Below are 26654 nucleotides of genomic sequence, written 5' to 3' on the forward strand. Positions count from 1 at the left end.
AGCTGGAAGATGCCTGTAGAGTGTGTTCTCCGGTCCTCTCTGGCCCTGTTTTGCAGATGCCTCGAGAGGGGAGAGACTTGACCCCGATCACTCAGAGAAGCAGCTGGGGCTGGGGCTGGGCTTGGCTCCAGGGCAGGGCGCTTCCCCTCAGCCCTGTGGTGTTCAGGAAGTCCCCAAGTGGCCTCAGAGCAAGAGAGGTAGAGCTCTGCGTCCTCTGCTTGAAGTCACCTCTTCCAGGGACCCTTCCAGGATTTCCCCCAGCAAGAAATGGCCTCAGTCCTGCCCTGCAGCCCCACATACATCCTCTCCTTTTCCTCCTGCTCCAGCTGCCCTAAACTACCCTATCCCATCCCCTAGCAAATCAGGGAGTGGGGCCCTTTGAGACATCAGGAATGCAGGAGGACAATCTCCACCACCTAGTGAGCAGTGCCAGGGTCCCAGCTCTGTCCTGGGACTTCACCTGTATTATATCACTTGAACCTCATAATGACCCCAGGAGGTCAGGATTATTTTTGAGCCCCATTTTTCAGGTGAGGAAACAGGCACAGAGAAGTGGTGACTTTCAGATCCAAAGTGACAGAGGAGAAATTCAAACCCAGGTCCATCAGTTCTCTGGAGAGGAGGAGTCCTTATCTGGAGATGACAACTATCTGCATGACTGTGTGACAATCAGCCGTGACCAGACATGGACATGACTAGTCCAGGGTCTTGTGGTTCAGGTCTCAGCCACACCACTGTTCTGCTGTGTGACTTTGGGCAAGGCCCATCCCTCTCTGGACTTCTGGTTCCTCATCTGTGAAGTGTGTGTGTGTGTGTGTGTGTGTGTGTGTGTGTGTGTGTGTGTGTGCTGGATTCCCTCAGTAATTCATTCTGGAATTTGGCATTCTAGCCTTGGGCTCCGGGATGGATCTGTTTTGAAGGGCACTGGGAAGGGATGAGCAAGTGGCAGGTCTGGGAAGGTGGAGCTCTGGCCCAGGAGTTGGGCTCCTTGGGCGCACCTCCTGTTTGGGTGTCAGCGCGTGGGGCTGCGGGGATCGTGGGAAGGCGTGGGCTGTAAGGGAAGGAGAAGGGACCAGATCGAGGACAGGTATGGGGTGAGGGGCTGGCCCTTGGGCCTGGGAAACTTTCCCTCTGCTGCCTGACACAGAGGGGAGTTTTTCTTGGCAGGAAACATCCTCATCAATCAGCAGCCATGGGGGGCGATGGGGGCTGACAGGTGGCCACTCCCTGCAGGCCAGGCTTGAGGCAGACTCATAAATCCCACTGGAAGCTGGGCTGTAAATTCCTGGGATTCACACTCGGCCACTTGGAGGACAGAGGCATTGGGGCTGTGGGACAGGCTGCTCCTCCCTGGGCAGCACAGGTAGAATAGCTCATTCACCGGCCTGGGGGCTCAGACAGCCTCCCCTCCAGCCTCTATGGGAGATGCGGCTGCCGACTCTGCGTGGCACATCGGGCCCAGCCTGAGCCCTCTCTGTCCAGACCCCGGCTACCTCTGCCTTCAGTCTCAGCCATTCCTGTGCCCCGGCCTGACCTGGCCTGAATCACACCAAGGGGTCACATGTGTGGACACTTTCTGTGTCCTCTGAGTTCTCATGGGGGCCTGTGCCAGGAGGGACCACCCCACTTACTGCAGAGCAGCTTCTCCTGCCACTCCTCATGATGGTCTGTCTTGGTGATGATGAGGATGAGGTGGGAACCGGGGCCCAATCTGTGTATTTCTCATTCTCGGGCGTCTGGGGTCCTAAATCCACTGCCTCTCAGAGAGGGAAGGGCCTCAGAGATGCTCTGGGCCAGGGCCACAGTCATTTGTCAGCTTCCACCAGGACTTTGTCATACTCAGATGCTAGCCTTTCCTCTCATTTACTTAATATTTTTCTTTAAACTGGCTCACTTTTAAAATTTAAATGTGTTGGGGCTTCCCTGGTGGTGCAGTGGTTGAGAATCTGCCTGCCAGTGCAGGGGACACGGGTTTGAGCCCTGGTCTGGGAGGATCCCACATGCCGCAGAGCAGCTAGGCCCGTGAGCCACAACTACTGAGCCTGCGCATCTGGAGCCTGTGCTCCGCAACAAGAGAGGCTGTGATAGTGAGAGTCCTGCGCCCCGCGATGAAGAGTGGCCCCCGCTTGCCACAACTAGAGCAAGCCCTCGTACAGAAACGAAGACCCAACACAGCCAAAATAAATAAATAAACTCCTACCCCCAACATTTTCTTTAAAAAAAAAAAAAATTTAAATGTGTTAAGCCTTGTCTTAAGCAATGTTTGTGAAGTCAGGGGCCTGATGTGCTAGTTAAATACACACAAACACACACACACATACATGAGAGTATATACATGAAAATAAATACATAGTTAAAATAGCAGATGCCCATCTCTGTGTATTATCTAAAATAGTCTTATATCTCACCAACGATGCATGCACCATTCTTTGAGAACAGTGGCTCTAGTCTTCTTCCCCTATTTTACAGACAAGAAAACCAAGAGCCAGAGAGGTATGGGCACTTGCCCAAGGTCACACAGCACTGGGATTATCAGCCAGACAAGCTGACTCTCGCCTAGTGCTTATTTTACAGGAGCATGCTCATTGTTTGTGATGGGACTGGTCAGGGTGCGTAGGCTTTCCTTTCTCCAGAAGCACATTTGGATTTCCAGAAGCCTTTTGGAAACCAGGTCCTGACACAGAGGAGTACACTGAAAGGTGGGCTTCCTGGCAGCAGGAAGGCAGGCAGGCGGGCATTCTGGGTCCCCTGGTGGGACCAGGCACTGGCCTTCCTCTCTGTCTGCCCTTCTTCTTGGTGCCCAGGGCTCCTGCAGTGTCTTACGACTGGTGGGGAGGTGGGGAAAGGGATCCCAGGGGAGGGAGAGAGCAGGGCTCCGGCAGCAGCTCTTCCCAGGGGAGCTGCTTACTGAGACGATAATGAGTGGCACCAGCTCCCAGGCTGGCAAGGAAGGTGGCCTCATTAGCGAGCGTCTTCCCCTCCACCACCTCCCCCTTCCTAACTTCGGGCTTCTGCCACCTGTACTGCCACTGCTGCCACCATCATCCCCCCGGAGATGCGGCAAGACGGCTCTTGCCGGGGACAAGGCTGCCGGCTCCCGGGGAGCCAGGAAGGAGATGTGAGTGCAAGGCAGCCAGGGTGTATGGGTGTGTGTACACCGCACACACACGGCCCATGTGCTCCCCCCAACATGCTCATGCACCAGTGCATGCATACTGTTAGATGTGCACACACAGGTTTATGCACACACACACACACACACAGAACACAGAGACATATATGTTTACATCCAAACAGACTTGCATGGTAATGAGGTCTAACCAGACTCACAGTACAAGCACAGAGACTCAGTAGAGACCTGTCCACACACAGAGTGAACCTGAATGTGAAGACATACTATGCACACGTGTGCATGCCCACTCAGGGCGTAGACACACAGCCACACCAAGAGACTCATATGCGTATTCACAACAACATCCTGACGTGTCTCCACATTCAGGAGCGCATATGGAGTTGTACACAATCTTGTACGTGTTGATGAGCCAGCAGACGGGACGTGCACTTTTGTGTGCAGGGACAGCTATGTGCACACATACATGTTACAGATGCACAAGTGGTATGTTTTTCTTGGAATCTAACAAGGCCTGAAGTGCTGGGACTGGTTAATTCCCTGGGGGAAGTGAGCAGACAGGAGCTGAGGACACATTTAATTAATTCTTATCATTCCTGACAGAGGGAGAGAGGGATGGATGGAGAGAGAGACAGAGAGAGAGAGAGAGAGCAAAAGGAGCAGCTGGAGGGGTGCAGGTGAAGGGGGGGTGGGAGCAGGTGTGAGAAGTCCTCAGGGCCCAGGGCATTAACCCTTTCAGCTCAGGGCAGGCCCAGGACCCCATCACTCTGCCCCAATCACCAAACCAGATGGGTCCTTTAAAGTCAAGTGTTTGGGCTGATCTTGTAGATCCTGGGATGGGAAACTCAGCCCATCTTTCACTTGCTCCCAGTGAGTGGAAATCTGCCCCCCTGAACCTCTCACCTCAGCCCCACTCTGCTCTGTGGGTCTCTCAGCTCAGGGGCCGTGGAGGCTCCCCTTTCACAGGGCCAGTGAGGGGGAGACACGATGGCCTAAGGAGGCCCCTCCTGGACATCAGTACATCTGCCTCCCCCCCACCCTGATCTCAGACAGGGTGGACAGGGGCTCTGAGGAAGAGAAAGGGTGCGTGTGTGGGGGGTGTGTGGGAGGAAGACAGAGACACAGGGACCAGAGATGAAAGAGATGGGAACACTAAGGAGAGACAGAGACAGATGTGAGAGACGCTGAGACTGAGCTGGTGAGAGCCAGCCCGGTGCAGAGACACAGAGAGGAATCTAGAGAGAGAATCAGAGCCAGAGGAGACAGACCTCAAGTAAAGGAGGCAAAGAAGGATTGGGAGAGCGGGAGAGACAGCCCAGCTCCGCCACTTTCCTTGGTGGTGAGGGAGCCACTCCACCTGGGGACATGGGGGTGTAACCCCGACCTAGAGGAGATGCTGTGTGACCTTGCCCAGGCCACCCTACCTCTCTGAGCCTTGGCTGCTGGTTTGTAAAGTGGGGGAGGGGACCCCTGGGGCCCCGCGGGGAGGCTGGCCTGGCCCTTTGTTCCCTCCACTTCCCCTTGGGGCACACAGGCCTGCAGATGGGGGTGGGGGGCGTGCAGGGGCTCAGGGTCTAGGCCGTACTTGGAAGCACACCAGGTGGTTTGGCACACCAGGTGGAAGAGGAGTGTCTCGGCGGGGCCGGGGTAATGTGCTGCAGCCGCGCGGCGCTGAGCGACGGAGCGTTTGCCCTGAGTATTGAAAATGCATAAATATCCACTTTTAGGCACCAAGGCGGATGTAAATAGAGAAGGGGCGTGTGTGCAACCCTCAGTGGTAATTTATCAGCTGTGCTACTCACGGCGGCACGGGCGCTTATGTTTGGCTGCCGGGAGCATTTCTGAGATGCTATGTGACCGCCAGCTGCCACCTGGGAAGTGGCTCCTCGGGGACCGCTGCCCGTGGTGGGGGTGAGGCAAGGCAGGGTGGTCATTCCTGGGCCTGCTCTATCCCAGGCTTTGGGGCCTCTCCACCTTCCCCTCCTCCAGCATCTCCTGGCTCAGGGGGGTGGGAGGGAACAAATCTGTGTCAGGCCTGGCGTGTGCCCAGCCCTGGTGCCCTTGGATAGAATCAGAAGAGCTCCACCCCTGCCTGGGAGAATGTCCAGACTGGGAGACAGAGGGTCCAGACTGGGAGACAGAGGGGCCACCCTGGGTCCTGCCCTCAGGAGCTCACACAAGGGGCAACTGAGACCCAGGGGGAGAATCACGTGGCCAGTGGTATCCTGCCTCAGCCCAGCACATCCGTAGCTGCCGGCCTAGGAGGTGAAGCATCAGGGTCCTTGCAGCAGGACTGGACAGCAGAGGCCGTGGCCCGTGGGCAGGGAGCTCTGGCACCCGCTGGAGAGGTCATGGGCCTTGCCTGATGCTGGCTTGCTGGACCCTTCTCTGTGGGCTGGCAAGTAGAGGCCCTGAGGAAACCCCCTGTCTCTCCTCCCAGAGCAGTGGCATGGACTTGGAGACCCTGATCCCTGTGGCCTGTACAGCTGAGGGGTGTCTTTTCCTTAGAGCTGGGGCCCATAGCCGTGTTCGGGAGCCCACTTGCCCCCAGCAGAGAAGCCACTGACCTCCGTGGGAGGGCACAGTGTTCTCCCTGCTGCGGTCCTTCCACCGTCCCTGAGCCTTCTCCTCCAGGGAGGGGTAAGGTTGGGCTTCCCTGTCCTGAGCGAGAGCCCACCCGGGCAAGAGGGAACTGGACCGTCACCCACCACCTGGGCTGCGTGGGGAGTCTATTTAGGGGGGTTGCAGGCACTGAATGAGCCTCACGAACCTGCCAGGCAGAACGGCCCAGGGCCTCTGCACAGAGCAGGGATTGGGGCGGGGCTGGGTGGGCGGGACTGAGTGGGAGTGGGGCAGCAGTGGAGGAAGGGCTGAGGCTGAGCCCGGGATGGAACTTTCCTTCTCTTCCTTGCTTGTTCCTCATCTTCATCTTCTACATCTCCATTATGGTCCTGACTCTACATCCTGGCCACTCTAGACGTGTGCTCTTTGCTTCTGCCTCTGCCATGAACTGACTGCATCATGTGGAAGGTCCCAGGTCAAGTTACTTAGGGGGACAGTCTGGTCTGGGTTATTTCCCACCAGGCCAACGGTCAGTGAACAGCCCACAGCGTGGCCTCAGAGGTCAGACATTCATAGGCTCCAGGGTGACCCAGAGGGAGCCATCAGACCTGGGAGTGATGCTGTTTTCCTTGGAGGGAGGGAGGGGGACAGGGGACCACGACCACCGGGCAAACTGGTGGCTGAGCTGGGCTCAGCAGCCTTGTCTTCCCTGGCTCAGAGGTTACACTCACGCCCCCCACCCCGGACCCCTCCACCTGGGCTCCAGTAATGCTTACCGTGTGCCGAGCACCACGCTGGGCTTATGGGGGGACGGAGATGAACAAGACTCAGTCCTTACTCTCAGGGGCTTAGAGTCTCACGCGGGAGACAGTGTGTCCCAAAACAGTGACATATGGGGACACGGGGAGCTTGGGGTGCACAGAGGAGGGAGAATTTAGCTTTGACTGAGGAGTAGGGGTGCTTCACGGAGGGGGTGATATTTGACCAGCGCCACAAGGTGGGATGTGGTTAGCATGTGGTTCTGGGGTTGCTGGAAGCATCCTATCTTTGTCGACAGAGATGGTGTAGCATGTTTGCTCTGCTTTGGGGACTGGGGGAGCTGACTGCCAACCAGTCTAAACTCGGTTGGTGAGAGAGCCCAGAGCCTCGGGAGTTAGCTGAAAAGTGGGCAGGGTCAGCTCCTGGAGGTCTGAGGGTGGGCGAGGGTGTGGAGAGGGAGGTGGGAGTGTCAGAAGGGCTGTGTAGCTGAGCTGCTTGGCTCGTTTGGGGGTAGGGCTCCCGGGGCCTACATTCTGAGCTGGGCAGACACATGGCCCTCTCCGACCCAGCGCCCAAGCTACAAGCTGATGTCAGGGCTAAAATTAGCCTCGTGGCTGTGAGGGCAGCAGGAAACACAGTCACGGGAATCACCCTGCCTTTTCTCTCAGAGGAAGTAACCAGGGCTGCTGAAAGATGAGGGACACAGGCCTGGTCCCAGAGCGGGGCTGGGTTTACTGCAGCAGCAAGAACCCGCACAGCCCTCCTAACTTGGCTCTGGGATCAGGAGCCTTGGGGGGGTAGGAGCTTTTCTCTCCTGGCCACCCCTTGGCCACTGCCAGCTGCCTGGGGGATGGGGTGAACCCCTGGGGCCCACAGCACACTGATCAGGCCAGAAACCCTTCCTGACCCTTTCCCCACCAGATGCTCAGCTGATTCGCTCTCCCGGTTGCCATGGGAACCCCAGGTGGCTGAAGTTTACCTGAAGCCGGCTCCCTGATGAGACGAGCAGGGAGAGGACTGATTCCCAGCCTGGGCTCTGAAGTTCTCCCCTCCTTTGGCTCAGAGCCTCCGTCTGGGCTCTGCCCATTTAGCTTATCGCCTGGCCTCGTCTTCACCTCCTCCCTCCGCTACACTCCCCACAGCCTTCCAGCCACCTAGTCCTGACAATTTGTTCCACCTCCAAAACACCCCTGGGACCCATCCCCTCTGCACCAGCTTCCCTGCCTCCGGCCTGTTGTCCCTTCTTCAGTCTGCTCGCCGTGCAGTGAGAGCGGTCCACCAACTACACCCCTCCTTGTCTAAACCCTTTGGTGGTTCCCACTGCCCTGAGGACAAAGCCATGCTCCTGACCAGTGCCTGCTGGTCTCAGCTTCTCTGATGCCCCTCTCCACACCCTTCCCGTGCTCCAGCCACTCTAGGATGTTGGTTTGTGGACTGCCTAGGTCAGTGTTGTGAGCCCTACTTCCAGAACCATATTCCATAGAACACTAGTGTTTTTCCAGAGTTAACGTGTATGCCTGCCTCGAAAACGGGATCCGCGTGGAACTATTTTGAGAAGCACTGCATACGCTTCAGCTCCCAGAGATTCACAAGGCGCTTTGTTGCATGTTCAAGGATCAGACAAGTCCTGTAGTAAAGAAGTCTGTTTCTCTTTAATTAAGGCAGAGATTCCCAGAGTGTTTGCCCATAGATAAGGAACATCTTTGAACTGCTCTAGGAACTAGTTTCCCTGGATCACTGTTTGAAAAATGCTGGATGGGCCCTAACGCGTGGTGCCTTGTCTTTTGGGATCTGGGGTCCTGAGGCCTGCTCCGCCCCCGGGTATGGAGGGGCCTCTCACGGGGACACATCTTGGTTTGGGGCAAGAGAGGCATTAGAAAGCTGCCCCCACTGTTAACACTGCTCCCATCTCCGGGCCTGTGGATCAGGTGTGGTTCCCGAATGTGTTTTGTTTAAATCACACAATGTTCGTTTAAGATTTGACATGGGTGCCAACATTTAAAACCTGGGAGATTCCACAACAGATTTTGAATTTTAAAGTTCTCTTAAAAAAACGAGAAGCCCTATCCACACGGTGTGCATACACCCCTCTGTGGAATTGAAGAATGGCACAAACGATTTACATGCAAAGCAGATCATTTCACTCCTGGCACCCGCTGAACCCCCCTGAAAACATTTGAGTGTCTGACCCCTGTCAAGGGAAGTGCGCGGGGCCCTTCTCAAAGAGCTCCGTTTCACTGGGGTGACCTACGTCTACCCCCTCCATGGCATGTCCTTCTGCAAAGGGCGGAGGCAGGTGGGCTCCTGGAATGTTCCTCACACCCCGTGAAGCACCAGGTAGGCTATGCCAATCAAGCCAACGAAGTCCAGTGAAGTCACTCACCCACCCCACCCTCTGCCCCCATGGTCCTGGAATGTGACGGGCACTAGAGTGGTGGGGAGGCCTGTCCTGGCTCCTCTCATGTCTCCCGCCTGCGGGCTTAGCCCACAAGGAGATGTCTGGCAGCTGCTCAGGTCACCCTGGTAATCAGAGCGTGCTGGGTGCGAGAATCATTCCCTGCAAGGGCTAAAAGCTGAGAACGGTGTGGGACCGACCACGCCGGCACTTCTGAGCCCTCTCGCTGCTGCGGAGAACCCGCTAAAAATAGCCCGCTCCCTCCTGGCTGACGCCACCACCGGAACCGGGAAAAATCAGCTCAGGAGCTGCAGCTGGGGCAACCTCTCCGGTGTCGGCGCCGCCTGCCGGGCCAGAGGTGGGTGGGGCTGGTGAGAGCCAGGACCCTGCTCTGGGAAGGCTGTGGCGGGCAGACAGAGCTCCGACTTGAGGGTGTGTGGGGAGGCCCAGAACTGCCCCCCCGACTGCCACACTGTTAGGATAATTGGGGCAGTCCCCTTGTCAGGCTGAGACGGTGCACCGGGATGGGTTCTGTCCTAGGTGGGCTGTGGGGTGGGGGGCTCTCGATAGGGGACTCTCCTGCTAGGCTCGGCATTCAAGCTCTCAGCGTCCCCACTGAGACCCACCATCAGGATGTCTGAGTCCAGCCATCCGCTTTGCTTGAAGATGTCCCATCTACCTTGAGGGACCCTTGTGTATGTCTTCTGTCCTCCAGGAAGCTACTCGGATCCTCCTGTTCAAGGGACCAGCCACTCCTCCAAACATAGCCCTCTCCCCCCAGGGCTGCCCTTCCCCTAGTGCACCTCAAGATGCTGTGGCACCTTGGACACGCCACTGTCCCTCTGTGAAATCAAGGTAGAGCAGGCTCTGAGGTCCATCTGGTTGGAGCCCATTGGACATGCTATTGTGACATCCTGTAAGTGTCGCCGTGCCCCCCACAGAGTCCTAGAAGGGGAGAATTGGAGATCTGGGCACGACCGCTGGTCCACGCCCCTCTCAGAGACTGGGGGTCTAGCCTCTGCTCACATGTCTCCTAGGGCAGGGCCCTCGCTACTTCCTGAGGCAGCCCCACCCTGCTGGCAGCCTCTTACCCTGCCTCTACTCCAGGCCCTGCCTCTGTCACAGTTCCCTGGGGGAGGGCTCCAGCCTGGCCGAGGGGCTCACGTACTCCCAGGAGGGAGCGGGGCTAGACCCAGTCAAGGCTTCAGAGGACAAGACCTGGTGGGCAGGGACCAACCCCTGCTCAGGCTAGACAGCAGGGAGGAGAGACAGGGAAAGTGAGGCTAGAGGTGCTGGGCCCACCCAGCATGGAGAGCCTGGGGCTCGTCCTCAGCCACAGATGAGGCTGATGGCAGAGGTGTGGGGGAGAGGCCAGGGAGACAACAAGGCTTGGTTATTGAGGAAGGAGGATCCCTGTCCCTGCAGGGGGTCGGCCAGGCTAGGCTGGCGTCTGCAGTGGTGCCTGGGAGACCAGTAGCAGCAGGGGTACCAGTGGGTGTTGGAAGGAGGCTTCCCTCCCCGACGTTTGCTCCTGAGATGACCCTGGCACAAAATTGCCTTTCCTGCCATGGGCCGGGATGACAGTGAGGGGCCCAGATTTCCTATTGCCCCTGAACTTGATCATGAGAAGGGCTGGGAGCACAGAGGTCCACGCGCCCTGGCTGCCCAGCTTTGTCTGACCTCAGACCTGGGGTGAACGCTTGTGCCCTGGGACCTTACTTGTCCATCTGGGCAAGTTCAGTATAGAGCCAGACTGGGTCCAGGTTAGTGGCTGACGCTCTGGAAACTCAAATCTCACTGACCTGAGCAAACCTCAGCACCTTGCTTCGTCTCCCTGTGCCTCAGTCCCTACATATGTAAAATGGGGCTGACAGTAGATTGTCTCACAGGACTGCTGTGAAGATTAAATGAACATATATATAGTGCGGAGCCTGACGTATGGTGTTATGTAAATGTTAATTAGTACTACCAGGTCACCAGGCTCTTCTGAGAATTCAATAAAACATATAGACCCCTTTTCAGAAAAAATCCGCACCCACATAACCCAACTTGGCATAATCTCTTGGACTATGAACTCCTGGAACCTCACATGTGTAAGAAAGCATGACTGAGGAGCTCTGGCTCTAAGGGCTTTTTTTTCAGTTGATTTTTTTGGGTCAAATTAATATATACAACTAGTTTTAAAAGTTCAAAGATAAATGGCTGTCCCTGCCTCACCCCCTCCTACGGCCCAGTCTCCTCCAGAGGCCACAACTTCATGCAGGCATTTCCCCGGATATTTCTCTCCCTCTCCACACCCCGAGTGGTGTCGGGAGCAGGTGGGTGGCAGGCCTGCTCCTCTTTCCTCCCCAGGGACCGTGGAGTCAGGCTTTGCCTTTCTGACTCTCTGCCAAGTTCTTGATTCCACCTTCTGAGTGGCTCTCGGGTCTGCCCAGGGGCCTCCCACACCTCTGCCTCCCTCCCCCCACCCCAAGTTCGGATGTCTTGTTTGTTGCCCCAGCGGTACCCCCGCCTCCACCCTTGTCCCTCACTGGTAACTAGAGCAGCCTTCAAGTCGCAAATCCCACCACATCCTCTTCTGCTGAAAACTCCCCAATGGCTCCCCATCGAATGCAGTGATTTTAGCATCATGGTGGAGGGAGAAAAAATTATGTAAGATTCATGATGCCCGGGGTGCAGAAAAAGCAGAATTCTTCCTGGTAAATGTGACATCATCAAAGGGGACCTGGTGTTGGTCCAGGGGCCTGTGAGGACACTGAGCCAGGCCAGGCCTGCGAGCACCCTGGGGGGGGGGGCGGGGCGGCGATGGGGAGAGGGAGGAGGAGACTCTGGGATGAAACCATTTCATGCAAATATATTGAAATGAGGCTTTGGGCGGATTTGATAAGCTGCCAGGAACAAAGGCTCTGTGATGCTCCTGTCTCCCACCTCCCCCACCAGCTGGCTGGACAGTTTCCTTGGGGGAGTCTGGAGGAGGGGCTGTGGGGAATGGCATCTCTGGCCCTGGACCTCAGGGAATTAGGGGAAAAAGCCACACATTTGAGCTCGTCCCCTGCCCTCCTTCCACACTTTGGTGGGTGTTCATTGCTACAGGATGAGAGGCAAGCGCCCTTCGGCAGGTATGGTGGCTGGGTTTCCAGCTCATATCTGAACGACACTCTCTTTTCTTTTCTTTTCCTTTTTAAATGGACCTCAGGTACACAGAGCTGGGTAATCACAAACCTTGGTTATGACACGCTCATTATTGGCCCATGCAGGGCCACTTTAATTAATGAAGTCATTAGTTTACAGTGATATATTTTTGTTTACAACAATATAGTGAACACGTATGGGCTCAGAACTCAACCCGAGATCCGTAGCCTTAACAATATTTGCACCTGTCTTGTGCTCCTACCTTATCCTATTCTCCTGACTGCCTCTCAGAGTTAATTACAATGCTGAATTTTGTGTTTATTATTCTCTTGACTTTAAATATAATTTTATTATTGTATCAGTCAGGATAAACTAGGTTATGCCACAGTAACAAATAACCCCTAATCTCAGTAGCTTTACCCAACAAAAGTTTATTTCTCACTCATGCTGAGAAATAAATGTTGACTGGCCGAGACCACTGCAGACATGGGCCCCAGGCACGGTGCAGCCACCATCCTCCGAGATTGCTATTCAACACTAAGATCTGGGGTTTGCTTTGGGAGGGGAAGAGAGTAAGAACTAAGCACACGTAGTTAGATGTTTCTGCTCCAAAGTGACACTGAACACTTCAGTGATGTTTCACTGCCAAAGCTCTTCCCATGGCTCTCCCTAATTTCAAGAGGGCAGGTACCTAGAAAGAAGGAAGAACTGCAAGTTTTGTCGAGCTTGGGTAATGTTACCAAAATCACATACCTGAGTATACCGAAATAATAGGTTTTTGTTTTTGTTTTTCTTCTGTTTTTATTGAGATATTATTGACGTACAGTGCTGTATAAATTTAAGGTGTAGAGCATAATGATTTTACTTACGTACATCATGAAATGATGACCACAATAGGTTTAGTGAACATCTATCATCTCATACAGCTACAACATTAAAGAAATAGAAAAATTTTTTTCCTTGTGATGAGTGAAAATATGTTTTTTTTTTTTTTTTGCGGTACGCGGGCCTCTCACTGTCGTGGCCTCTCCCATTGCGGAGTACAGGCTCCGGACATGCAGGCTCAGCGGCCATGGCTCACGGGCCCAACCGCTCCCCGGACCGGGGCACGAACCCGTGTCCCCTGCATTGGCAGGCGGACTCTCAACCACTGCGCCACCAGGGAAGCCCGAAAATATGTTTTTGATTTTAGTTGTGAACCTTATAGAAAGGCATCCATCATGTTACATGTGATCTTCTGAGATTTACTTCTTCACTCAACATTATGTTGCTAAGATTTATTCATACGATTGTATGTAGCTGTGATTTCTCCCGTTTTATTACAGTTCAGTATTTCATAGAATGATTCTATCACCATGTACCCATTTTCCTTTCAAAGAGCATTTGGATCGTTCAGGTTTTATTTGTTTGTGTTTTTGGTTTTTGCTTTTACAAACACTGCTACTGTGAACAGTCTCATCTTGAAATTTCACTTGGATTTCATCATCCCAAACTGCAGATTTGGAGCTGCTCACGGAGAGTTCCAAGCGGCTCCTGCCTCAGCCTTTGTGGCCCCAGAACTCAGGCATTCTGGCCTCTCAGCGACGGAGGCAACTCCGCTGGGCCTCCTCACCTCCCTGCTGTCCTCCCCTGCGGAAGGACTAGTGAGCAGGGACACACAGCTCTCTGTCTGCAGCTACTTCTGCTTCTCCACGTGCTTATGTCAGGAGGCGGGCCATTTTACAGTGGAGGACACTGTGTCAGTGGTCGGGTCCTTCCTTCCTTTTTTCCAGCACACACTAAGCTTTGGCTGAGAACCACATCCTGTGCTGGGCGCTGGAGAAATAAAGACTAACTCATTAAATTACAAAGCGCCAAACTCTGTTGGGCTGGGACCACAAACAAAGGGACCTGTCCTCAAGTGGTTCCCGGTCTAGATGAGGAAACAGGGACATAGACACTGTACTGGACTTGCTGATGTATAAGATGTGCAGGGGTGCAAGTCACATCGTGGATTTACAAGGATTCAAATAATCTAAGTGTTTTTAGTTACATATACGTCTATGTCTCTATGTCTCCATGTCTCTATTTATCTATCTATCCATCCGTCTAGTGAATGTGATCTTACTTATGTAAATTCAGTATCCTCTGTACCGAAATAGAATAGGAAATCAAATCTTGATTGGTAGATTATCATTTTTATAGATCATAAAGGTTTTAAGCTAATATCCATGTTTTAAGTTCTTCTAGTTGGGGCCACTTAAAAATTCTCCTAGAGAGATGTGTAGCTCCAGCTTTTAGCTGCTCTTCTGATTTTCTCTAAGTCCTTATCTTCTTTTTTTTTTCTCAGTTGCTGGTGGACCAAAATATCACTGCATTCTCTTGGGAAGTTAATATTAAGCTTGACCCTAGAAATGAATCTACTGCTTTTAAGCCATGGCTTACATTCAAATTGAAAGTGCTTAGGAAGTAACCCAGATTCTACCTCTGATCAGCGATGTGGCTTATTGTTGTTGCTTTAATTAAGAATACCTACAGCAGGGCTTCCCTGATGGCGCAGTGGTTGAGAGCCCGCCTGCCGATGCAGGGGACACAGGTTCGTGCCCCGGTCCGGGAAGATCCCACATGCCGCGGAGCGGCTGGGCCCGTGAGCCATGGCCGCTGAGCCTGCGCGTCCAGAGCCTGTGCTCCGCAACGGGAGAGGCCACAACAGTGAGAGGCCCGTGTACCGCAAAAAAAAAAAAAAAAAAAAAAATACCTACAGCAAGTGAAACTGAAGTCTTCTCTCTGATGTCTTGGGCTGTCTTGTCCAGCCTCACTTCAAGAGGGTGGTATCATCTTATGTGTCCACAAATTCAGCACATGTCGGCATAGGTTCCTTGATGCAGGCATCCAAGGAGATGTGGATGCCCAGAGGAGGGTGGCTCTAACTCTGCTTGTGTAGCGAGCATGGTGGGAGAGAATTCACAGAGAGGTGTCACATCCGTAGAGTCCTGAAGAACCAGCTGGCATTAGCCAGGAAGTGAAGGGGGAGCTGGAGTTCTAGGCCAAGGAACAGCATGTGCAAAGTCACGGAGACAGGACAGGACATGGTGCCGACAGGAGGCGGCATCAGTTTGCAGAGGCTAGGACAGAGGGTCATTCAGGGGATGAACCACGTGCCTGTGGTGACTTTACCTGTGCTCAGCAAGACTTCTGCTTCTCCCATCATTCTAGGCACATGCTCTCTTTTTTTTTTGATTTTATTATATTTTATTTTTGGCTGCATTGGGTCTTTGTTGCTGCACGCAGGCTTTCTCTAGTTGCGGCGAGCAGGGGCTACTCTTTGTTGCGGTGTGTGGGCTTCTCATTGCGGTGGCTTCTCTTGTTACAGAGCACGGGCTCTAGGCGTGCGGGCTTCAGTAGTTGTGGCACACGGGCTTAGTTGCTCTGTGACATGTGGGATCTTCCCCGACCAGGGCTCAAACCTGTGTCCCCTGCATTGGCAGGTGGACTCTCAACCACTGCGCCACCAGGGAAGTCCCATGCCCTCTTGAAATTAGGGAGAGGTGGCAGGCACCTTGCATGGCAGCGTGTGATGGATTTTTTAAAAATTGAGATATAATTCGCATACAACATTAGTTTCAAGGGTAAAGATTTTTTAAAAATTGTAGTAAAATATATATAACATGAAGTTTACTTACCATTTTAACCATTTTTAAGTGTACAAGTCATTGGCATTAAGTACATTCACAACGTAGTGCAACCACTACCACTATCCATTTCAAGAACGTTTTCATTTTCCCAAACAGAAACTCTGTACCCATTAAGCAGTAATTCCCCACCCCCCTCCTCTGCCTCCAGCCCCTGACGGCCACCATTCTACTTTGTCTCTACTAATTTCCCTATTCTAGGTACAGCCTATACGTGGAATCATACAGTATCTGTCCTTTTGTGTCTGGCTTATTTCACTTGGCATAATGACTCCAAGTGTCACCCATGTTGTAGCATGTATCAGAATTTCATTTCTGGTCATGGCTGAATATTATTGTTACGTGATGGGATTTGACTTTCTCCTGGAAGTGTTGGCCTGCTGGGGAGAGTTTCTTGTAGAATGACAGCGGGCGCCTGCTGTTAAGAATGCTCTCTGATCCATGTGTGGGAGCCTGTGGCAATGGTTCCGGAATAGAATGATGACCCTTCCAGCCCGGTGTAGCCGCACCTCCCCCCGGAAGCTTGTCTTCCCCTCTGAAACCCCCATGGCCTTTTCTGTCTTCTGAGTATCAACAGCTGAACCGCACAATCTCTGCTATCTGCTAACCTTTTGGCAGGTGAGGACTGTGCTCCCAGCACTCCAGGACCCTCAAGCCTGACCCCAGTTTTTCCTCCCGCTGTCCCTCATGGCACAGCCCGTGAATGGCTGAGGGCTCAGTGGACACAGGAGTTGGGGTTCAAGGGACATTGATGGCAGGTGTGGCCCTGGGGAGTCAGTTTCTCCTGCCACCTACCTCCCCTCTCTCCCAGCCCTGGGCTTGGGTCAGCCTGCATCCCCTCCTGGGGCCGAGGGAGACAGAACAAGCCTCAGGGGTGTCAATAACAGGGTTATTATCCAGCAGGATGAGACTGAGCTCTCTGGAATCTCATAGCATTTTTCCAGCCCCGGCCACCCATCATATCGCTGAGTGATGGGACTCCGGGGACCTGTGCTTCCAGCAGCGGCTCCCGCTCCTGTTCCCGCGCCCCTCTTACGATTGATCAAGTAAAACTGCGCTGAGCAAGTTCACACTGCTCCCTGCCACCTTGTGTTTTGTCCTTCCCCTTCTTTTCCTCTCTCTCCTGCTCCTTAGACTTCCCCTCTGGGCAGCTGAGATTCAGTCCCCGTTGCAGCTTGGGTCTTGGGGATGTGAGCTGTAGGCAGTGAAGGCCAACCCTGGGGGCTGCGGACTGAGGTCCACCTCATCTTCCTTGTGTGACCTTGGGCCTTAGTTTCCTTCTCAGAACAGTCAGGGGGTTGGACCAGTTGTTCTCTGAGGTTCCTGTGACTTAGCTTTTTTGTTTTTTTTTTAAGATTTCAAAGCAAATTGCAGAGTGTTTTCTTCCAAGATCATGACAGTGTGAAGGAATTGGGTGGGCACGCTGATTCTGTCTTCCCTTCGCTCCACAGGAACCCCAGGCAATGAGGGCATCCTTCTTTCTCCTCCAGCGAAACATGTTACTAGCCCCCAGGCCAGTGGTTGGTGACTCTCTTTAAGGTTGTCTTAGAGTCCAACCCATTACGTCAGAGCTTGTGGGGGAACCAGATGCCATCTTGATTCAATAAACATGGAGCAGACCATGCAGGGAGAAGGGTGGCAGTGCAGGCCTCTCTGGCCCATCTCAGGCTGGATCTAATTGTGGCCACTCTCAGATCGCTGGATGTCTGCCGTGCTCCAGTAGCTCTCTGGGGAAGGACGTTTCACAGATGAGGGAATTTACCAGCCTAAGGTTTTATAACCACAATATTGGGCCAAGTCATTCTAGTGAGAAGCTGTCAATGATTTACCTTTCTTCCTAAGTAGGTGGAGAGATTAACTAAAGAATGGCTGGGCATCACCTTAAGCAGATCCAAAGAACGACGATTTTCTTCACAAGAGCTTTTTCTTCTGTCCATCTGGAAAAAGCTGTCTTTGATCTTATAAGGCAGCCCCTCCCTGCTGTCTGCCTGCAAAGGTGAGCCTCAAACACCAGGTGCTGGAGACTGCGCTCCAGTGCAGAGCTCTCCTGGTCTAAGACCTGTCGTACTCCCCAAGTGAGAGTGAGGGGAGGCTGGACTGCTTGGCAGTGTCCCCCAGGGGCACTGGCATTTTCTCACCTCTGGCATCTTGAATGAGGTCATATGCATGAGGTTGGTTTGAAATCAGCCCCAGGAAGGAGACTTCAAGGACTTCACAACCCCCTGCAACTAGGAGGTGGCCTGGGGAGACACGGGAAAAACTGGGGTTGTGGGGGGGGTACATGGATTCTGTTTCTGGCTGTGCCACTAGCCATTGTCCACAGTCTCTGCCTCTCTGGTCCTCAGTGATAGCCCCACCTTCCACTTCACTGGGTGTTGAGAGGATGGGGATGAGGTAGGAAGCCTAAAAGTATTTGGCAAAGATTTCTACCCCCACTCCCTGGTCAAAACATTCAGGCCTGTATTTAAAGTCCATCATCAAACCTCCTGAAAAGAAAAACATCAGCTATAATGGGGTTACCCAAACAAGTGATAACTTTCAAAACAAAGTTTTTCTCTGTCTTTTTGTCCTTAACAACTGTTGGTTTTGCAGTTGCTCTCATAATCCCCTGAAGTCCCAAGTGCAAAACCAGGTCTTATTTTTTTTTTTATTATTGTCTAAAATTTTGGTTTTACCCTCCTTTTATACCCTGCTTAAGGCTCTTAGCCCTTGGTGATTTTGTAGGTATTGCAAATCCAGTCCCAGAGCCAGAATGTGGCTTTGCTGGGTCATCTTCCTCTGGCCTTCCTAGGTTATGCCTTATTTATTATTTTTAAATTTTCTCTGTCACTGTTAAAGTTTTGCAGAAAAGTAGAGGGAGTTAGTGGTAGCCCCACAGAGCACAAATTTAGAGAAGCATGTTGACTGAAGCTCCACTCGTTTTAGCTATTGGATAGACTTCAACGTTACTATAACTCCAACATCTTTCCCCCTAAACACTGCCAGTGCCAAAGACCTTTGGATATTGTGACAAGGTGTCAGTTCCTGCCTATTCTGGGCTAACGTAACTGTAAGGCTTGATGCTGAAGCTTTGGCCCCAGCTCCAGGAGCCACGCTTGGAGTATACTGGGAGCTGCTCTGCCCTGCATCCCATGGCTCAGAGTGAGCTCCATCTTGGGGCCTCAGCCTTCCCCTCACACCCCTGCAATGTGGTCCATGCCTGCCTCATTCTCTGTTTTCCCTCTATTGGTCTCTGCAGTTCTCTGTGGGTGCTGGAGATAAGCCCTGAAGTCTGGCTCTGTCTGCTGTGGCCCTGATCCTTCGCCTCTGTTATTTTCTCTTCCTCCCTCAGTCCTCTTCTCCCGGGGCGGGGCCTGGCTTACAGGATGCCCTGGCTACGGGGACTTGGGCTTGTAGAGACCCTGGAAACCAGGACTACAGCATTCTCTGGCCAGAAGCCCAGACACACACACTTGCACACACACAAACTTATGTTTACAATTTTTTAAAACATAGGTATAGGTTTATAGCTGTTCTATATCCTACATTACATTATAAACATTTCTTCTTGTCATTAATAGTTTAATATTTCAAAGGTCCTTACTATTATTTATTCAGTCTTTCAGTGTTATTTCCATTTACTCTTTTGTATGTTTTTTGAATTTTATTTTATTTTTTATACAGCAGGTTCTTATTAGTTATCTATTTTATACATATTAGTGTATATATGTCAATCCCAATCTCCCAATTCATCACACTACCACCATGCCTGCCACTTTCCCCCACTTGGTGTCCATACGTTTGTTCTCTACATCTGTATCTCTATTTCTGCCCTGCAAACCGGTTCATCTGTACCATTTTTCTAGGTTCCACATATATGTGTTAATATACGATATTTGTTTTTCTCTTTCTGACTTACTTCACTCTGTATGACAGTCTTTAGATCCATCCACGTCTCAACAAATGACTCAATTTCGTTTCTCTTTATGGCTGAGTAATATTCCATTGTATAAATATGTGCCGCATCTTCTTTATCTATTCATCTGTTGATGGACACTTAGGTTGCTTCCATGTCCTGGCTATTGTAAATAGAGCTGCAATGAACATTGTAGTATATGTCTCTTTTTGAATTATGGTTTTCTCTGAGTATAGCCCAGTAGTGCGATTGCTGGGTTGTATGGTAGTTCTATTTTTAGTTTTTAAAGGAATTACCATACTGTTCTCCATAGTGGCTGTATCAATTTACATTCCCACCAACAGTGCAAGAGGGTTCCCTTTTCTCCACACCCTCTCCACCATTTCCTGTTTGTAGATTTTCTGATGATACCCATTCTAACTGGTGTGAGGTGATACCTCATTGTAGGTTTTTTTTTTTTTGTTTGTTTTTTTTTTTTTTTTTTGCAGTACGCGGGCCTCTCACTGCTGTGGCTTCTCCCGTTGCGGAGCACAGGTTCTGGATGATGAGCAGGCTCAGCGGCCATGGCTCATGGGCCCAGCTGCTCTGTGGCATGTGGGATCTTCCCGGACTGGGGCACAAACCCATGTCCCCTGCATCGGCAGGCGGACTCTCAACCACTGCGCCACCAGGGAAGCCCCCTCATTGTAGTTTTGATTTGCATTTCTCTAATAATTAGTGATGTTGAGCAGATTTTCATGTGCTTCTTGGCCATCTGTATGTCTTCTTTGGAGAAATGTCTATTTAACTCTTCTGCCCATTTTTGGATTGGGTTGTTTGTTTTTTTAATATTGAGCTGTATGAGCTGTTTATATATTTTGGAGATTAACCCTTTGTCTGTTGATCTGTTTGCAAATATTTTCTCCCATTCTGAGGGTTGTCTTTTTGTCTTGTTTGTAGTTTCCTTTGCTGTGCAAAAGCTTTGAAGTTTCATTAGGTCCCATTTGTCTATTTTTGTTTTTATTTCCATTACTCTAGGAGATGGATCAGAAAAGATCTTGCTGTGATTTATGTCAAAGAGTGTTCTTCCTATGTTTTCCTCTAAGAGTTTTATAGTGTCTGGTCTTACATTTATGTCTCTAATCCATTTTGAGTTTATTTTTGTGTATGGTGTCAGGGTGTGTTCTAATTTCATTCTTTTACATGTAGCTGTCCAGTTTTCCCAGCAACACTTATTGAAGAGACTGTCTTTTCTCCATTGTATATCCTTGCCTCTTTTGTCATAGGTTAGTTGACCATAGGTGTGTGGGTTTATCTCTGGGCTTTCTATCTTGTTCCATTGATCTATATTTCTGTTTTTGTGCCAGTACCATATTGTCTTGATGACTGTAGCTTTGTAGTATAGTCTGAAGTCAGGGAGTCTGATTCCTCCAGCTCCACTTTTTTTTCTCAAGACTGCTTTGGCTCTTCGGGGTCTTTTGTGTCTCCATACAAATTTTAAGATTTTTTTGTTCTAGTTCTGTAAAAAATGCCATTGGTAATTTGATAGGGATTGCATTGAATCTGTAGATTGCTTTGGGTAATATAGTCATTTTCACAATATTGATTCTTCCAATCCAAGAACATGGTATATCTTTCCATCTGTTGGTATCATCTTTTTTTTTTTTTGCCGTACGTGGGCCTCTCACTGCCGTGGCCTCTTCCACTGTGGAGCACAGGCTCTGGACGTGCAGGCTCAGTGGCCATGGCTCACGAGCCCAGCCGCTCCGTGGCATGTGGGATCCTCCTGGACCGGGGCATGAACCTATGTCCCCCGCATCGGCAGGCGGACTCCCAACCACTGCGCCATCAGGGAAGCCCTGGTATCATCTTTAATATCTTTCATCAGTGTCTTATAGTTTTCTGCATACAGGTCTTTTGTCTCCCTAGGTAGGTTTATTCCTAGGTTTTTATTTTTTTTGTTACAATGGTAAATGGGAGTGTTTCCTTAATTTCTCTTTTAGATTTTTCATCATTAGTATATAGGAATGCAAGAGATTTCTGTGCATTAATTTTGTATCCTGCAACTTTACCAGATTCATTGATTAGCTCTAGTAGTTTACTGGAGGCATCTTTAGGATTCTCTATGTATAGTATCATGTCATCTGCAAACAGTGACAGTTTTACTTCTCTTCCAATTTGTATTCCTTTTATTTCTTTTTCTTCTCTGATTGCTGTGGCTAGGACTTCCAAAACTATTTTCAATCATAGTGGTGAGAGTGGACCTCCTTGTCTTGTTCCTGATCTTAGAGGGAATGCTTTCAGTTTTTCACCATTGAGAATGATGTTTGCTGTGGGTTTGTTGTATATGGCCTTTATTATGTTGAGGTAGGTTCCCTTTATGCCCACTTTCTGGAGAGTTTTTATCATAAATCGGTGTTCAATTTTGTCAAAAGCTTTTTCTGCATTTATTGAGATGATCATATGGTTTTTAATTCTTCAATTTGTTAATATGGTGTATCACATTGCTTGATTTATGTATATTGAAGAATCCTTGCATCCCAGGGATAAATCCCACTTGATCTTGGTGTATGATCCTTTTAATGTGCTGTTGGATTCGGTTTGCTAGTATTTTGTTGAGGATTTTTGCATATATATTTATCAGTGATATTGGTCTATAATTTTCCTTTTTTGTAGTTTCTTTGTCTGGTTTTGGTATCAGCGTGATGGTGGCCTCATAGAATGAGTTTGGGAGTGTTCCTTCCTCTGCAATTTTTTGGAAGCGTTTGAGAAGGATAGGTGTTAGCTCTTCTCTAAATGTTTGATAGAGTTCACCTGTAAAGCCATCTGGTCCTGGACTTTTGTTTGTTGGAAGATTTTAAATCACAGTTTCAATTTCATTACTTGTGATTGGTCTGTTCATATTTTCTATTTCTTCCTGGTTCAGTCTTGGAAGGTTATACCTTTCTAAGAATTTGTCCATTTCTTCCAGGTTGTCCATTTTATTGGCATAGAGTTGCTTGTAGTATTCTCTTAGGATGCTGTGTATTTCTGTGGTGTCTGTTGTAACTTCTCCTTTTTCATTTCTAATTTTATTGATTTGAGTCCTCTCCCTCTTTTTCTTGATGAGTCTGGCTAATGGTTTATCAATTTTGTTTATCTTCTCAAAGAATCAGCTTTTAGTTTGATTGATCTTTGCTCTTGATTTCTTTGTTTCTATTTCATTTATCTCTGCTCTGATCTTTATGATTTCTTTCCTTTTGCTAACTTTGGGTTTTGTTTGTTCTTCTTTCTGTAGTTCCTTTAGGTGTAAGGTTAGATAGTTTATTCGAGATTTTTCTTGTTTCTTGAGGTAGGCCTGTATAGCTATAAACTTCCCTGTTAGAACTGCTTTTGCTGCATCCCATAAGTTTTGGATTGTCATGTTTTCATTGTCATTTGTCTCTAGGTATTTTTTGATTTCCTCTTTGATTTCTTCAATGATCTCTTGGTTATTTAGTAATGTATTCTTTAGCCTCCATGTGTTTGTGTTTTTTATGTTTTTCCCCCCTGTAATTGGTTTCTAATCTCATAGTGTTGTTGTCTGAAAATGATTTCAATTTTCTTAAATTTACTGAGGCTTGATTTGTGACCCAAGATGTGATCTATCTTGGAGAATGTTCCATGTGCACTTGAGAAGAAAGTGTAATCTGCTGTTTTGGGATGGAATGCCCTATAAATATCAATTAAATCTATCTGGTCTATTGTGTCATTTAAAGCTTGTGTTTCCTTATTAATTTTCTGTTTGGATGATATGTTCATTGGTGTAAGTCCCCCACTATTATTGTGTTACTGTCGATTTCCTCTTTTAGAGCTGTTAGCAGTTGCCTTATGTATTGAGGTGCTCCTATGTTGGGTGCATATATATTTATAATTGTTATATCTTCTTCTTGGATTGATCCCTTGATCAATCAAGGTAGTGTCCTTCCTTGTCTCTTGTAACATTCTTTATTTTAAAGTCTATTTTATCTGATGTGAGTATTGCTACTCCAGCTTTCTTTTGATTTCCATTTGCATGGAATATCTTTTTCCATCCCCTTACTTTCAATCTGTATGTGTCCCTAGGTCTGAAGTGGGTCTCTTGTAGACAGCATATAGATGGGTCTTGTTTTTTTATCCATTCAGCAAGCCTGTGTCTTTTGGTTGGAGCATTTAATCCATTCAGGTTTAAGGTAATTATCGATATGTATGTTCCTATGACCATTTTCTTATTATTTTTTTTTTTTTGCGGTATGCGGGCCTCTCACTGTTGTGGCCTCTCCCGTTGCGGAGCACAGGCTCCGGATGCGCAGGCTCAGCAACCATGGCTCACGGGCCCAGCCGCCCCGTGGCATGTGGGATCTTCCCGGACCAGGGCACGAACCCGTGTCCCCTGCATCGGCAGGCAGACTCTCAGTCACTGTGCTACCAGGGAAGCCCTTGGGTCTGTTTTTGTAGGTCCTTTTCTTCTCTTGTGTTTCCCACTTAGAGAAGTTCCTTTAGCATTTGTTGTAGAGCTGGTTTGGTGGTGCTGAATTCTCTTAGCTTTTGCTTGTCTGTAAAGCTTTTGATTTCTCCATCGAATCTGAATAAGATCCTTGCCGGGTAGAGTAATCTTGGTTGTAGGTTCTTCCTTTTAATCACTTTAAGTATATCATGCCACTCCCTTCTGGCTTGTAGAGTTTCTGCTGAGAAATCATCTGTTAACCTTATGGGAGTTCCCTTGTATGTTATTTGTCATTTTTCCCTTGCTGCTTTCAATAATTTTTCTTTCTCTTTAATTTTTGCCAATTTGATTACTATGTGTCTCGGCGTGTTTCTCCTTGGGTTTATCCTGTATGAGACTGTCTGCGCTTCCTGGACTGGGTGGCTATTTCCTTTCCCACGTTAGGGAAGTTTTTGACTATAATCTCTTCAAATATTTTCTCGGGTCCTTTCTCTCTCTCTTCTCCTTCTGGGACCCCGATAATGCGAATGTTGTTGCATTTAATGTTGTCCCAGAGGTCTCTTAGGCTGTCTTCATTTCTTTTCATTCTTTTTTCTTTATTCTGTTCTGCAGCAGTGAATTCCACCATTCTGTCTTCCAGGTCACTTATCTGTTCTTCTGCCTCAGTTATTCTGCTATTGATTCCTTCTAGTGTATTTTTCATTTCAGTTATTGTATCGTTCATCTCTGTTTGTTTGTTCTTTAATTCTTCTAGGTCTTTGTTAAACATTTCTTGCATATTCTCGATCTTTGCCTCCATTCTTTTTCCGAGGTCCTGGATCATCTTCACTATCATTATTCTGAATTCTTTTTTTTTTTTTTAATTCTGAATTCTTTTTCTGGAAGGTTGCCTATCTCTGCTTTGTTTAGTTGTTTTTCTGGGGTTTTATCTTGTTCCTTCATCTGGTACATAGCCCTCTGCCTTTTCATCTTGTCTGTCTTTCTGTGAATGTGGTTTTTGCTCCACAGGCTGCAGGACTGTTGCTCTTCTTGCTTCTGCTGTCTGCCCTCTGGTGGATGGGGCTCTCTGAGAGGCTTGTGCAAGTTTCCTGTTGGGAGGGACTGGTGGTGGGTAGAGCTGGGTGTTGCTCTGGTGGGCAGAGCTCAGTAAAACTTTAATCCACTTGACTACTGATGGGTGGGGCTGGGTTCCCTCCCTGTTGGTTGTTTGGCCTGAGGTGACCCAACACTGGAGCCTACTGGGGCCCTTTGGTGGGGCTAATGGCGGACTCTGGGAGGGCTCACGCCAAGGAGTATTTCCCAGAACTTCTGCTGCCAGTGTCCTTGTCCTCTCAATGAGCCACAGCCACCTCCCGCCTCTGCGGGAGATCCTCTAACAGCAGCAGGTAGGTCTGGTTCAGTCTCCTATGGGGTCACTACTCCTTCCCCTGGGCCCCGACGCGCACACTACTTTGTGTGTGCCCTCCAAGGGTGGAGTCTCTGTTTCCCCAAGTTCTGTCAAAGTTCTGCAATCAAATCCTGCTAGCCTTCAAAGTCTGATTCTCTAGGAATTCCTCCTCCCGTTGCCGGACCCCCAGGTTCGGAAGCCTGACGTGGGGCTCAGAACCTTCACTCCAGTGGGTGGACTTCTGTGGTCTAAGTGTTCTCCAGTTTGTGAGTCACCTACCCCGCAGTTATGGGATTTGAGTTTATAGTGATTGCGCCCCTCCTACTGTCTCACTGCTGCTTCTCCTTTGTCTTTGGATGTGGGGTGTCTTTTTTGGTGAATTCCAGTGTCTTCCTGTGGATGACTGTTCAGCAGTTATTTGTGATTCTGGTGTTCTCGCCAGGAATGGAGACACTTGAGAGTGGGAAAAATCAAAACTTTCAGGTAAAATGTTGTAAAAAGTTAATAAACAGAAACCTCAATTACAATAGAGTTGGAGACCAGAAAGGGGAGCTCTCACACCCTACAAGGGTAGCAGAGCTCCCCAGTTACTCTTAATTAGAGGTAATCTGATAGCATAAAGCTTTGTCCACACTTGAGATTATGTCTTCAGGAAAGACCCCAGAAGGGAATGACGAAGTAAAAATCAGAGGCCCTGGCTATTGTTATCTGTCTAGAGTGGATACCTGCATCCTTATGACATTGGGATTTGAGCTGCCCTCACCCCAGCCTACCCACTCCCAGCAGCTCCTAGCTTGCTGTGAGTAGGGGAGGCACCCAGATAATGCTTCTGACAGTGAGTGACTTTATTTCCTCTGGTTGAGAGTTCCCTGATTACAAACTTTTTAGTTCCTTTAAGAGACTCCTGGTTGGGCCCCAGACACAGGGAACAAAGTGCCCGAGTGAGCAGGAAGGCTGCTGGCTCACCAAATCAAGTTCCTGAAATGCTACTGGATGTGAGGAGGTTTGACAGCAAACAACAAAGTGGCTCAGGGTAATAAGTAGTGAGTGTTTTTTGAGGTTCCTGCTTTATGGTTTGCCAAACTGTTTTCTTCTACATCTTCATAATCCTTGCAAACTAAGCTGTAAGGCAGAGGTCCTTATTCTGCCCATTTCCTAGAGGAAATGACTGAGGCTCAGAGCCACTTGGCAGTGCTTCTTCCTCTTCTTTTTTTTTTTTTAATTTATTTTTTGGCTGGGTTGGGTCTTCATCACTGCGCCAAGGCTTTCTCTAGTTGTGGCGAGCGGGCGCTACTCTTTG

Source organism: Lagenorhynchus albirostris, chromosome 1 (genome assembly GCF_949774975.1).
Source record: "Lagenorhynchus albirostris chromosome 1, mLagAlb1.1, whole genome shotgun sequence".
NCBI lineage: Eukaryota > Metazoa > Chordata > Mammalia > Artiodactyla > Delphinidae > Lagenorhynchus > Lagenorhynchus albirostris.